Genomic DNA, 15,558 nt, shown 5'->3' with positions numbered 1-15,558 from the left:
AATGCTGGTCCAAATTCACAGTGGCAATCCTCTGTTTGGGGAAGGCAGACAGGTGTCATGGCACTAAGCATCACTTGATTGTACAGGTCTGCATGTAGTTTTCAAAGGCAAGTTTACAAGCCACAGGATTGCAATATTGCTTTAAAAAATAATAAGCCTGATACTTTTGAGAGTCCAAATCCTGCACCAAATGTTGAGTTCCATACTGAACATCATATTCAGTGGATCTCTGAAGATACGCCGCTTTGCTTCCAATGTGTTTAGTTATTGCACAACAGACCATACTAAAATGCAAAGAAGTAACTATGATTTCACACGCCCACCACCCATTATTGTCACAGTGACATTCTCTCTGGATGACTAAAAGTAAATAATTGAAAATTACATCGCAAGACAAGGAAACATGGTGTGCAATTTCCCTCCTACTGAAAATAATAGAAAAACTCCCATTGGTGCTAATAGAGCTGGGGTGCACTTGTGGCGTTCAAAGATGCATGTTATATTTAGACACATTTTAAATATACAAATCTTCTTTCCTAGACATAAAAATAATTGGGGAAGCAGGAGTGATGGTGAGATGGAATTAATTTAAACAATATCAGCTAGGGTAATAACATGGTATGTTGGCACACACTATTAAATAAAGAAAGGGATCATGGAAAGGAACATTAAAGGAACCAAAGCTATGCAGGAGCAGGTGGTGAAAGAGATAATTGAGAAATAAGGTTCAAACAACTCCAACTGAGTAAATCGGAGAGACAGATCAGAGTACATTAGGACATTCTAATTAAGTTATATATATATATATATATATATATATATATATATATATATATATATATATGAAAATATTTGCAGTGCTGATGGAAAACCTTGTGTACCTTTGCCTAGCACCGCAGCATGTAGAGGAGACCTTTGGCTCACATCATTATGACTTTCCCTTCACCATCAGCTGAATTGATTAGGACAAACTACAGTGTCTGATACATGATAACACTTGAAGGCATGCAGGTTCTCTTCAGAATGTTAAAATGTGAAAGGATTAAAAAAACAATAGAATGGGTAACCTTCTGTTCAAAAACATGAGCAGCTTTTTCTTATATAACACCATGTGGAGAGGTCACCGAGAGCCACCTTTCCCCTGCCTTTTCCCCATGGACATCCTGCATTTGACACTCTCTGCTGTCACCCTAACAATATTTGTGCAATTCCTTCTATCCCTTAAGCAGCATGGCAATATAAAGGATGTTTGTAGTCCGGTCACCACATCCAGGTTATGAAATATGGGATTATTAAAAATAATATGAACCTGTACAATAACACATGACAAAGCTCAAACAAACAAACAAAAACAAGTGGATGTGTAGCAGTACAAGTTGTTAGGGCAATGTAATTTAATTAATTAATGGCTATAAAAGGCCAAACCACTTTCCCTGAAACCAATTGATGTACTATGAATTTTTCAGAACAGTTTTCCCCAACTAAATGGTCTTCATATGTTTTTGACTTCATATGTTTTTGACCCTATGGTCCTATATTCCCTCACCAAGGAGGGCCCATACACCTCACAGTGATCCCATAAATAAAAATTAAAACGAACAAAAAGTCATAGCACCCTCACTCTCATTGCAGCTCTGTCAGACAGCTACAATTGTATAGATCCATCGATTTCCATTTTACCTCAATTCCACATGTGTTCATTCTGCCCCAATCTGTGTTAATCAGTGAGAGATATATATAATGGCTCAGATCACAAGTGTGAACACAAACAATGAGAAGTACCACAGTGGTGCTAAACAGCAAAAGTAACAACAAAACCACTGCACATCGGCTGAAATAATAATGACAAAAATAATAATAATACCAAAGATACTGTAATGAAAAATCAAACAATGGAACCAAATACACTTATATACATGTAACGTACATGACCATAATCAATACAAAAGAACCATTCAGCTTGAGATGTATTCAAACAGCTCAGTGCCAACATAAGTTTTCAAAAGTTCACTAGGACAGAAAAACAAAGCTGTCGGTAGTGGGATGTAGTCATCTTGAATTCTTTCACAGAGGGGCACCTGAGAAGAAGGAAGAAGACCTGCCTTCCGGATTACAACAGGTTTCACAAAGGAAGCTTCATCAGTTCTGTGTAGATAATGGGTCAATTACAATACAATAAACAATCATAACAGACTGTACAAATTATATAATGCCATATATTATCAAAATATCGAACATACCTTCAAGTATATATGATTAATCAAACATACAAATGATGTAGGCACAGCTTGGAGAGACTAACACAATGGAGACTTAAATAGAACAAACAGACCAAGATATCAATTAGCTCTTAAAGGTACAGCATTTTAAATATAGCATTGTAAATCAAACTCAGTGTTAAGGCCTTTAGGGTGTAAGGTATTTAATTCAAAAATTAACTTATATTCCTTCTGCAGTAAAATTCTTCGCATATCCACAGATCTAAAGGAGGATTTCAAGGGGGTCCATATAACGAAAAAGCGCAAGTCATTTTCGGAATGCAATGCTGACATGAAATGTTGAACCAAAGGGGCGTCAACGCACTTATTACGTATTTTTGATCTGTGTTCAGAGATTCTAGTTCTCACTGCCCGCGAGGTGCTCCCAATATACAATAAACCACATGTTGTAAATTTGCCTTGCCTGTTAAGTCTTTTGTTAACACGACCAATGGTAAAAGTATTGTGCTGCAACAGTTTTCCAACTGCTCCTCTAAGAACTGTGTTTACTGCATACGTTGTACATGTGGTTTATTGTATATTGTATAATAAGTGCGTTGACGCTGCAGTATTAAAGAACCTCACAATAGCGCTCCTGCCCAAGGCTAGATTAAAATTCGGCCAACAGAGCTGCACCCCCCCCCCCAATATAAAGCCAGCCTTCGGGAGTGCTAATGAAAGTGATTCCAGCCAAATAGGAATAGCCCTGAGTAACCCCACCATTATAAAACAGGAGAAATGAGGGGAACCTTTTGTGTGAAGGAAAGCCCCTCACGGGGGCTCTCACTACTGGGAAAGGCAAGCCAAGGAGGATTACACACGGGCAGCGCTCACGGGCACAGGGAGAATCTTCCCAAAGTGTAGGGGTAAGAGCCCAAACAGCCCCCTGGTGTGGCAAAGCCCCCGCCAGGGGTGGGGTGGGAAATCAAACAGGAAAAAGGGGGATTAAAGTAATTAAGGGATTGGAGTGGATTGGAAAGAAAGGAGAAACAAATAAATTTAACCAGACAATGAGAAGATCGCTCCACTGTCCTCCAGACGGTCCAAGTGTTCCAGGAGATCCGATGCACGCAGCGAAGAGGGGGAATGAGCAGCGTGCTAAACCATATATAGCCCCTGGCCTGTCAATCAATAAATTGCTACATTCAAATCTCCCCAGCTACACCCTGGACCCAATTACATGAGACCATCTATCCTAACCCGCCCAACAACAGAGGGGTGTCTTTCTGGCCCCAACCGCAACACGTGCTCTCCAGGAAAGAGAACACGCTTTGTTGTTACTTTTTCAGATCACAAGTGTGCCATGGAAACATTTGTGGTACTTTTTATGGGAAGACAGCAGAGAAATGTCATCTCGCCCTGATTTTCAGCAACAAATAGCTGAAATACATTACTTTCAGGAAAAACTTTCAGGAGTCCTAATGGGAATGGGTAACCATAGTTTCAATGTATGATGAAACACTTTATGCTGTGCTTTGGATCCTGGTCTATGAAAATTAATCCCCCCCCCCAAAACAACAACAACAACAACAACAACAGAGAAGCCATATCACCAGATCAGAGTTTACAAAATCCCAGCCAGCCAGCCACCCCAAAAAACGGGAATCCTTTACCATAATGATTTATTAATTCTACAGAGGAAATAGATATTTATTGACTTTATTGCTGCATCAGTCCATTTCTGTGTAAAGAAGGGGAAAGAAAACAAGTATTGGGGCATAGCTTCCGCCACAACATCCAGTACCACACACAATTTCTGTTACAGGAGGAATTTCAAGGAGTGCCCTGAGTAGGTTTTTGTCATACTATTTTCTACACTGCAGAAACCTATAGAACAGAGTCACGGCTTCAATTTACAGATCTAGAGCACAACTCCACTGAGTGGGTGGAAGGGATAATATGAACATTTATAGAATGGGGAATCACTCTGTGTGAAAATCTTTTCACACCTCCCTAATGAAAATGGATGTTGCCACTGATTAGAAGTTAGTGGCGGATAACTATCTAGAATGTTTAATACAGGTAATACTCTTAACCATTGTTTAAACTGCAATTTTTGTCACCTATGTGTCTTGTTTTTTTAAAAGATTACAATGATAGTTATGTTGCTAGTTGTTAGCAGTCAGCGCTAGTATCAGATGATTTCCTGTCCCTTTGCTCTGTAGGAGCAAAGTACTCACCAGCTGGCAAAAGCCCACAGATAGACAGGAAAAACATTTACGCACTTGAGACCTAGGGAGAATGAGCTAGACTTGCCTTCTGCTTCGAATCCCTCTGTCGTACTTCCTTGCAAAATTTAACATTACAGCCCTAATTTCTTCCCTTGCAATACAATGTGAAGCTGTACATTTTATGTGGAAGTCCAGTGCAGATGTGCTTTGAACTTACTATCCTGTTGGAATAGTAATCAAAAAGTGTTAATGTATGTTATCGATCATGCCTAGTGAAATACTAACCTAAATGAATATTTGTCGCCCAAGAGAAATCATGCACAATAACAGGTTATTATCTTAATTTTTCTAGTTTCCTTTCTCTTCATGGTGTGTTTTTTATAGTGCAATTATTATATGAAAGTCATTTATGTGCAATTATACAGAACTCTAGTCAGGCAAAAGTTTGATTATTTCATTTATTCACTAGGGGTTCTCATGGGTTGCTATTTTCATATCTACAGAGTAATAGTCAGCTATGCTCTTTGATTTTAGAATTCCTGTCTTCAGCAATTTTAATCCTCTCCAACCCCAAAGGCATGAAATAGGCATTGTGTGTAAGGGTCACAGTTAGTAGCCTCACAGCCATACTCTAAACTGATGTTATTACGAACAAGGATCTGCATGAAATCCTATCCCTTTTAACTCCCATGCAGGCTTCCAATAACTGGAGGAGACAGCCGGAAGAGCCCACATATTAATTCCAGTAACACCATTCATGCACAGCATGCTGGATCTAGCAGTTTGCTAATCCATGAGTTTCATAGTCAGCTCTCCTTACAGGGAAGACAGTGGGGGGCTCTCTCTGCTCTACTCCCTCTCATTTGATAGGCTAAAGACTCCAGGGCCCCAGGGAAGTTTCTTTCTCATATCCCCTTGCACCGTACAGCAATGAAAGGAAAATCGGAACAGTGATTCTTCAACCACCAAGTAAGTGCCTATGAGTGCTCACCAGGATATGTCCCTCCTTCCCTGCACAACCTGCTACTATAGTTGTGACTAGAGTATGTCTTGCAGCAGCTAATCAGTCAAGTCACTGTACACACCAATGGTATGGCATAACTCTGTGAAGTTGAAAAAAAGCTGTAATCTTTAGAGGGGCTGCAATTCCATTTAGAAGCACCTGAATGCCATTTCCCAAAGCATATGAATCCTCCACCAGCAGCATCTCTGTCTCATCGAGATTGAGAGTCAGTGTAATAATCGCCAGTCAGCCCATCAAGAATTCAGGACTTAGGAGCATGTCAGACCATTTGTCCATGTAACTCAATGTTCTTTACACCATACCTGGAGATGCTGTGGATGGAACATGGAACTATTTGCATGAAAAATATGTGTTGTACTACCAGGGAACAATGACTCTTCCCTTCCACCACCTTGCCTCTTTTAGTTATGCCAGTGTCCAAAGAACTGCAGTCATGATATCAGCTGTGTCATTAATTTACCTAACTGTTTCTTGGCATCACATAATCTCATTTTTTACTCTTTGTTGAGCCAAATATGCTGTTGTTCTGGAAGACCTGGCCCAGATGGTTAACTGTGATCATTAATAATTTCCACAAACAAGGAGCCACCACTGAAAATGACCATTTTTGTGTTGCTGTCCTCCAGACCTCTCATAGGGTAAGTACATGAAGAAGGACTTCAGATGACGATTGCGGGATCTAGGTTAGTTCATATGGAGTGAGGGTGTGTGCATGTGTGAGCGCGTGTGCGCGCGTGTTACTTTTGCATATAATTGGTCACTCTGTAAAAAAAAAAAGTGAGAACAACAATCTGCCTAGGATATAAGTGGGTGTTTGATGCAAGTTGTGGTCCAATGCAGGCAAAGCTATAATGGGCTGGAACCACCAAATTCTGTGTATAGAACCATTTAAACCAGATTCTCCCTGAATCCCTTCTTTGGACTACTCAGTCAGGCGGAAGCAAATCTTGCATATGCGGAAAGCTAGTTGCTCCTTTGATTTTGCTTCTCATTTCCACCTCTGACATTGAAAATAGATTTGGGGGGGGGGGGATCTAGCAAGTAATCATTTGTAGGGATGGTTGTATGAGCATTTAAGATATGTGAATGGCAGCAAATTTCCTTCACGCTTTGCACTATGATGTATGTTTCAGACTTGTGGATTACAGCTAACATGCAAACATTTTCTGCTTGCTTCTCTAAATGCACTTTCAAACTATTAGTGAGGAAACTCACATAAGAAGCAGTCTTTAATATAGGAGAGATTTGTTTGCTATATCTTGTCACTTACTGGGGAAGGAGACGCCACCTCACTGTATGCTTATCTGCATTCAGCTCGTGGCTAGGCTCTTGCAACTCCTCTAAGTTAGCTGATGCAATTTCTATCAAATTTAGCACAGATCAGTAGGCAGTGATTGTGACCTTATTCCAAACCACCTCATCATTCCCAGCACACTTTCTCCCCTATCATTCATCCTGGTATTTTAAAAGTATTATTAAATGTGGGAGAAAGTGAAAAACAGAAACAATTTTTAATTCTAAGTACAAGAAATAAATGCAACTAGTTGGCATTTAATTAACTTACTGGGTAAATATTAAGTTTAGGAGCTCAGCCTGGGATGGCTCAGCCAGCAAAGCGTGAGAGGTTTAATCTCAGGGTTGTGGGTTTGAGCTGCCCATTGGGTAAAAGATTCTCACTCACTGGATCATCACCTTGCAATGGTGAGGGGGCTATGACCCTTGTGAGTGAAGTTGTCAGGAATCTCGCGCTCCCAGCAGGGTCACCCAAAGTGGAGGGAGAAATGTGCTAAGAGGAGGGCACACTTGGCAAGCCCTCACCATGATCAACTCTCGCCCAGAAACCTATGCCCCCACTGTGGAAGGACGTGTGGATCCAGAATTGGCCTCCACAGTCGCTTATGATTGTTGTTGTTGTTGTTCAGTCGTTCAGTCGTGTCCGACTCTTCGTGACCCCATGGACCAGAGTACGCCAGGCACGCCTATCCTTCACTGCCTCTCGCAGTTTGGCCAAACTCATGTTAGTAGCTTCAAGAACACTGTCCAACCATCTCATCCTCTGTCGTCCCCTTCTCCTTGTGCCCTCCATCTTTCCCAACATCAGGGTCTTTTCTAGGGATTCTTCTCTTCTCATGAGGTGGCCAAAGTACTGGAGCCTCAACTTCAGGATCTGTCCTTCTAGTGAGTACTCAGGGCTGATTTCTTTGAGAATGGATAGGTTTGATCTTCTTGCAGTCCACGGGACTCTCAAGAGTCTCCTCCAGCACCATAATTCAAAAGCATCAATTCTACGGCGATCAGCCTTCTTTATGGTCCAGCTCTCACTTCCGTACATTACTACTGGGAAAACCATAGCTTTAACTATACGGACCTTTGTCGGCAAGGTGATGTCTTTGCTTTTTAAGATGCTGTCTAGGTTTGTCATTGCTTTTCTCCCAAGAAGCAGGCGTCTTCTGATTTCGTGACTGCTGTCACCATCTGCAGTGATCATGGAACCCAAGAAAGTGAAATCTCTCACTGCCTGTCGCTTATGGACTCACTGTTAAAACCATGTTTGTGGAAGACAATTTTACTTGGCTACAAGTGATCGCCAAAGAAGAAGAAGAAGGTAAAAGATGCAGGGGGTTGGACTAGATGACCATTGTGATCCCTTCCAACTCTACAATTCTATAATTCATTATGACATTCTCCAAAGTCATGCTTCCAAGGATAGTTCAAAAATGTTTGCAGCTAAGTTGATGACCTGCTCACAACACAAAGGCAATACATAGCATAACATGCAGTTCATTGGGATCATCATTACTTCAATCCTATGTATTGTTTTCTGATACATAGTAGTTTGATGCCATATTGGTGGTGTACAACCCAATATCAGCATGCATGTCTGGCCATGCCTCAGCATCCATACATTCAGCTGAATCCATGGAAATGCCCACACACATACATGTGTCCATGTTAGCACATCCTTATGTCTGGGTCTTCAGGCTCGCGTTTAGGTGATGGAAGTAGTTACTATGACTGTCTTTCAGGGGGAGGCCCTTTTGAATCAGGAGAAGCTGTCTAATGTGGTCCAGTCTGTCAATGATTTCTTGCTGTTCCGCTGGTGGAAGGTTACCGTAGGAGGTGATGAGGTCTTTCTCCTCGGCATTTTCTAGGTCGCTAATCCCTGGATACGCATGACTCAATGACACCTGGGGGGGGGGGTTCTAGGGGACTTTGGTGGGGGCAGAAGCAATGACTTTCCAGGTTGCAGGATTGATTTAGAAGTCCTCTATATGACTCAATAAGACCGAGGCTCTTCCTATTAATTCCCCCATCCATCGTCTTGGAAGATGACTGCATGAAATACTTATTGGTGGATGCCAACCCCATGGTTACTCGCGGTGTAGCCATCTATATTTGTTACTGCTTTTATCCCACCTTGTTTTATCTATCATGTTTTTATATCTGTTGCTTTGCAAATGTATCTAACATATTCTCTGTATAATTGTGGCAGGTTACTGCCTGGATTCCTTTCTACGTGCTATGGCCAAATCGCTAACGCAATAAACTTTGATTTTGACATCCTTATGTCATGACCCCAGGCCAGGAATCCTTGGAGGCAGAGTGCTGAAAAGAACCCTGAGCTGATCCTGCCTTACTTGTCTAACCTTCCTGTCTGCCTTGAACCTTGGCACCTCCACCATGCTTGAGCCACCACCTTTCTGTGGTGATAGGAATCCCCATAGATCAGGACACCCTGCTCCATCTCACACACTCACTGAACATGTTAATACTTCATCTGAAAGGGCTACTGTGACTCAGATGTGCAAGTCATATCTCACATATTGCAGGGAAAAATGTTTGATGAGTAGAAGGAGGGAGCAAATATCAAGGAATTACATTTCCCAGCCACTGTAAGGAATAGAATCAATTCAGCTGTGTTTGTGGGTTGACATTTCCAGAATCCACAGTAATATATACCAAAGAACAGCAGGGGTTGAATATGTGTAGAATGCCATATAGATTTTGAGGAAAAGTTTAGAAGATAGTTTCTTTTGGGGAGAGGCATTTCGACCATTATTTTGCATAGGGACTATTCATGGACCAATCCTGCTATACTCATTGATACATTAAATTATTGCTCTGAGAGGAATGTGATTTGGTTATTTTTCCCAATATGAGTGTTTTGTGAAAGATCAAAGCTTAGAGTGTGGCCACACATTTTCCCGTACCTTATCAACATCTCCAAGATAACACAAGGCAGACTCTTTTTCCTTGTGTCTCCCTTAATTGAAACATAAAATCTCCACATTTTTCTGATACCTATGAGAAAGACTGAAAGTTTCTTAAATTTACATTACAATGCATAGAGGGGAAAAAATCTGGTGCCAAAGCATCATCACATGATATGTTCCAAAAAGTACAGTATGTCACATTTCATCCAACACAGATTTATGATAAAACCATCTGATGTGTAAGCAATACTTCACAAAATGTTGTATTTTGAGGCTCATGAGAAGCTATATATTAGTCAGAATGAGTCCGTAATAGGACCCAGTATTAATAAGTCTTAGTTTTCTATGGCTTCAATTCAATCAAATTTGCAACAATTTCCATATGCCAAAGAGAGGCAGCCCCACATAAGCAGTGTGTGATATGGCATGGAAGCCTGTTGCCAAAATGACACTGGGTATGTGTAAGACTTTGGGCATATCCAAAGTAGGTCTTTGGAACTTGGCCTATGTCTGCAGTCCTTTGCTATCTCCTGAAGAAACATGCATAGCTTCAGGCTATATATTATTTCAATACAATTGTGTTGTAACTACTGTGATGTGATGTGCATATGTGACATTTAAACAACATTACAGTCCTTGTCAATAATTTTGGGGTCTCCTGATTTAATCTTATGAAGACACTCAGAAATGGCAATTGAATATTTTATTGTTTCAATGGATGATGTGATATCCTCGGTTCTTCAAAAAGTTCTGCTTTGTTTCAGGATTTTATCACCCATTCTATCCCTGAGTCAATCATGAATATTTTTGATTGTTCAACAGAAAAGTTTTTAATCATGTTTGCTTTTGAACTTTGTGCAACCATGGCACTGTTCTGGGCACATCAGCAAAGTGGAGGGGGAGAGATAAATATCACACCTGCCTCAAGTTGGTGCAGGTGTGCTATGACTTTCTCCGTCATTTCTCCTGATAGTAAAATGCTTTAATAAGCACATTGCTTTATGCCGCCTACAAACTTTTTAAAATACATAATTCTGATGGGAATTATTTGCTCTGAAAAGTGTTGTGTTGATTTTCTTTCCTCCTCCACAATATGACACTTCTGCTTCTTAAGGTGGCTCTTAAGGCAGTGATTACAGACTTGAAATGCTACTAAGGCAGCATAGGAGCACAGGATGCAACCTTATGCTAGCTCAGATAATTTGTCCACCTGGACAATATTGCCTACTTCAGGGTTCTCACATTTTCTACTCTGGTGACACACAGGTTGAAAATTACATAGGCCCGCCAGTCACAAAATGGTGGTGCAGGCCCCTCCCCCTAAAAAATCCCAGACACTTCATGTCATCTTTCTTTCCAGCTCCTTCTACATTCACCTCTTCCTCTTATAACAGCTTTCCTCTCTTATTCCCTTCCTTTGTATTCCCAGTTTATTGATAATAATCTAGGCTTTTTTCAGCCAGAACTCACTAGAACTCAGTTCTGGCACCACTCAGGTGGGCACCATTGCCATTATAAGAGAAGGGAGATGTTCATGGTGAGTTCCAGCACCTCTTTTCTAGAAAAATAGTAATGATGATGATGATACATATAAAATATTTACCTTTTTATTTTTTAAAAAAATTCTCCAATAGTCCCCCTGGCCCCTTTCCCTTCTTCTTCACCACCTCTCCAAAATAAAACTTCTCTGCCTCCTGTCCTCCTTGACTCAACATGCAAGGCATTGCTGGCCCTGATGTTGTTGCTTTCAAAAGGTTAATTGAAGAACCACTGGTCTACTGTCACTGGTGTCAAGATAAGCTAAGGGCTTACACTCTCCTCCAAATGAAGAAATTTTTATCACTTAGTTTCTGTGAACCCAGAAATTGGCTATTTCACCAGGATGCCAATCCAGACAGAGCATCCATTAACAATGCTTGTTATTCTATTTGGTACCCCCCCCCCAAATCAAGATCAACTATTCAAGACCCCTTGAGACATTCACTGGCAGTGACAGTTCAGGGTCTTAAGCAGATGTCATCCCCATCCCCAGATATGTGACCCTTTCTACAAAGTACAAGGCAGCTTCCTGTATTTCTCTATGTAGAAAGGGCCCCATGGGTTCTGGCAGGCAGCAATTAATTGTCATTAATTGTTATTTCTATGTAAGTGGTTTCTAGTCCCACTGAAACTCTATCAGATTTCCTACTGGAAAACAACCTGCACACTGTGGGTTTTGGTCAGCTGTTTGAACACTCAGGTTGCAGAGTCTTGGCCTATGCATTATATAGCATGAACAGATGCTCCCCAGCTTCTGGTACCTTTTACAAGCATCCCAGCTCTTCTTCGGCCCTCCTCCATTATAATCATGCTGCCTGTATTCATTTAAAGCCAAATTTAAAAATTCACTTCCACTTTAATACATCTTGAGCTATTTTGTCCTGTCTTGTCTAATGTAATCAACAGGCGTTGGTCTTTTATCATTGTCACTTCATCTCCAATGCACAGGGAATGCTCAGTAAACAGGATTCTGGAAACGGGTTTATTGCATGTCACCTCTGACTCTGACTTCATATAAGGCAAAGAAACAATAAAACATCTGGGGTTGTTTTATTACTTACTCAAAAATGTGTCAAAATAACAATTTTCTTCATATTTTCCCCTTGATTTACAGACTGATCTCAGTTCATATAAGCACTCTTTAGAGCCACAACTCCTTACATTATAAGAAAGCAGTCTTCATGTTTGGTGATTACACTCCACCTACATCAATCACATATGGCAAGATATGTCCCATCTTGAGTGCTGAAGTCTACTGTTACTTCAACAGGAAATGGAAGCATATTCTCTACTTCTTGAAGTTTAGGCAAACTTATATGCAAGGGTTGTTGCTATTGTTGGTGTTGGTGTTGGTGTTGTTGGAGTAGGCACTCATTGGCCTTTGGAATATTTGCTGTACCTGCCTTGATGTAAGATTAGCACTTGACCAACATAAAATAGTGTGGATTTGTATTATGGTTGGAATATCAAGAAGTAATTTGCTGCTGTTTATCCTGGGATGCTTAAGGCACACAGAACTTGCTAATAATAATCCTTTAATGTGGAGGGGAACAAACATTATGCCTCCCAACATTTCATTCATGCTACCCCAGTTCTCTGACACAAGATGTAGCCAATCCAAATTATTTATGCCTTTTAAGCATATTGAAATAAGGGGAATACTTTACTGTTATTCAGATTACTGAAATGGCCTCAATAAGGTAACAGAGATTTTTATATATTTCTGCGCAGTGCTATTTTTCTAGGAAAAGAGGTGCCACAACTCACCATGAATGCCTCCCTTGTTCTCTTATAATGGCAGTGGCACCCACCTGAGAAGTGCTGGAACTGAGTTCTGGCAAGTTCTAGCTGAAAAAGTCTTGCTTGTGCAAACCTACATTTCAGGTAGGTGATTGAATCCCTCCATCAAAACAGTAACAGTCTGAAGGCGATCTGAGCCTGCTTTGGGGTGTGACAATGGAACAAAGGGGCTTAGGATCATGATCTCCTCAACTATGCCTGACACCCATACCCAAATGCTAACTTTCTGGCCCATCACTGACATAGAGGCAAATACCAGCATCCTTTCACCCTAGGCTGTCCCTCCCAGTGGATATTGGATTTTTCCCTAAGCCTGTTAAAATGCTGGAGCAGAAATATTTGCCAAGAACAGGAGGCCAACAATATTTCTAAAGCCAATGAAGGGAAATTGAGAAACGAATGACATTATTGGAGCTGGCTGAACTACAAAAATAATCATCATTATTGCTACACTTCCTCTCTAATATAGTTGTGGAAAGCTAATGATGTGCACTCAAGTTTATGAAAGTACCTTCAAGTGGCTCTTATAACTTCCTTTTATCGAAGATGCTGGTCAATACTTTAGAGTTTCTCTGAGCTTATGCATTCTGATCAAACTACAGAGCAAAAAAGATAAAAATTCCTCGGCTAATTACATGCCTGAAGGCGCATTAACAATGCAAGTGTCAGTGCTGTGCTAGAAACTCATTTTGCATTTCTAGTCCAGCCCCGGTAGCAAAGCTTTGAATGTGACAAAGTGGAAAAGAGAAATATTTGTTTCAGTAGCTTTTCTGCAGAGATAGTAGAGAAGGCCAGGCACCTACAAAGCATTATGTCACGTGCTAAGAAGGAAGCTACAAAAAAAGAAGAAGTGTTAATGTGGTCATCATGGCTGGATAAAAGGAGAGCAAAACATAATCTTAAATAGGTGATAGAAAATAAATACAGTGGTACCCCGTGTTACACATGCGATCTGTTCCGGATCTCGCTACGTAACACGGGCGTGCTTAACTCGAATGCCCCCCCAAACCCCCCAAACCCGGAAGTAGCGTGATTTGAGCGCTTCTGTGCATGCACAAAGTGCGCAGAAACGTTCTGCGCATCCGGGGGTCGTGCACACTCCAGAAACGCTTCCGGGTTGCGGGCGTTCTTAACTCAGACGTGTGCAACACGGGGTATGACTGTAAATGAATAACCAAAGGGAGGGGGAAATCTGAGCTAGTTGGCAGGATTAAATGTTGATCCCTTTTCTGATTTCAGTATTTCAATTAATTTGTAAATATTTTTATCCCTTTCATAAATCCACATTTCTAAAGCATATTTGCTTCCCCCCCCCCCCAAAAAAAAACCTTTTGGGAAATGTCTGCCTTCTTTCTTTGGTTTTCATCTTGGATTTCAAGGGGGATGCTTCAGGAATTCACCAGGACCACATTCCAAAGTGGAATGTGTGTACTAGGAAGTCGTTCATCTTCACACTCTGCACTGCAGTGAAAGTTGCAAGGTGGCCCAAGTCCTACATTTTAAAAATGAAACAATGCATTGAATGTGGGGTTGCAAATGACTAGAGGAGTGATAACAGGACATGATGACCTGCTGTCCTCTTCCAGGGACATTGTATATAATAAAATGGCTGTGCCATGTGTCTGTGAAAGATCCTTGTATTCCATGATCACATATAAGAAAAGGACTAGCAATTATATATACACCATATTTTCTGGCGTATAAGACGACTGGGCATATAAGACGACCCCCAACCTTTCCAGTTAAAATATAGAGTTTGAGATATACTCGACCGCAGATTCTGCACCTGGCGTATAATACGTCCCCTGACTTTTGAGAAGATTTTCCTGGATTAAAAAGTAGTCATACACCAGAATATACAGTGTATATATATATCATTCCATTTATCAATCTCTTGCTATAAAATGCTACTTTGATTTAATTTTTCGTGATGTCATGAAATACTTTATTTCATTCTAATGTCTTCCACTGTAATTATATTAATTCGATTGGTCCATGCTAAAAAATCAAGGAAACCTTGGTATTTCTGAGGCTTCATGCTGTTCTCTGTGCTCACTCATACTTCAAATATAATGGCATCCACCACTCACTAATCTAGCGAATTAATTTCAGACTCATTCAAGGTATCACAAAGTCCAGCATCTCTAAATAGTTTCCAAAGTCATCCAGGTGTCAAATTTAGCATGATATACTACCAATCATCTTATGTGCTATCTTTTGAATACAGTGTGTGTGAACATAATTTGAATAGAACTGAACGTAACATTCAAGTGGATGAAGATACATACTAAAGGACGCCCAACTCCCATCAGCTCCAACCATCATGGCCAATAGTTGGGGATGATGGGTGCTGGAGTCCAACAATGTCTGGAGGGCCAGAGTGGATGATGTGAGGATACATTATGGCTGAGGGAGTACAGCCTCAAGATAGGTCCATAGTTCATCTGCAGGAAGTTCCAGGTTCAATCTATGGCATATCCAGGTAGGGTTGGGACAGACCCCTGCCCAAAATCTTGAAGAGACACTGAATATCTGTGTAGACAATACTGAGC

This window comes from Lacerta agilis, chromosome 9 (genome assembly GCF_009819535.1).
Source record: "Lacerta agilis isolate rLacAgi1 chromosome 9, rLacAgi1.pri, whole genome shotgun sequence".
NCBI classification, from domain to species: domain Eukaryota; kingdom Metazoa; phylum Chordata; class Lepidosauria; order Squamata; family Lacertidae; genus Lacerta; species Lacerta agilis.
This window is presented reverse-complemented; position numbering follows the sequence as displayed.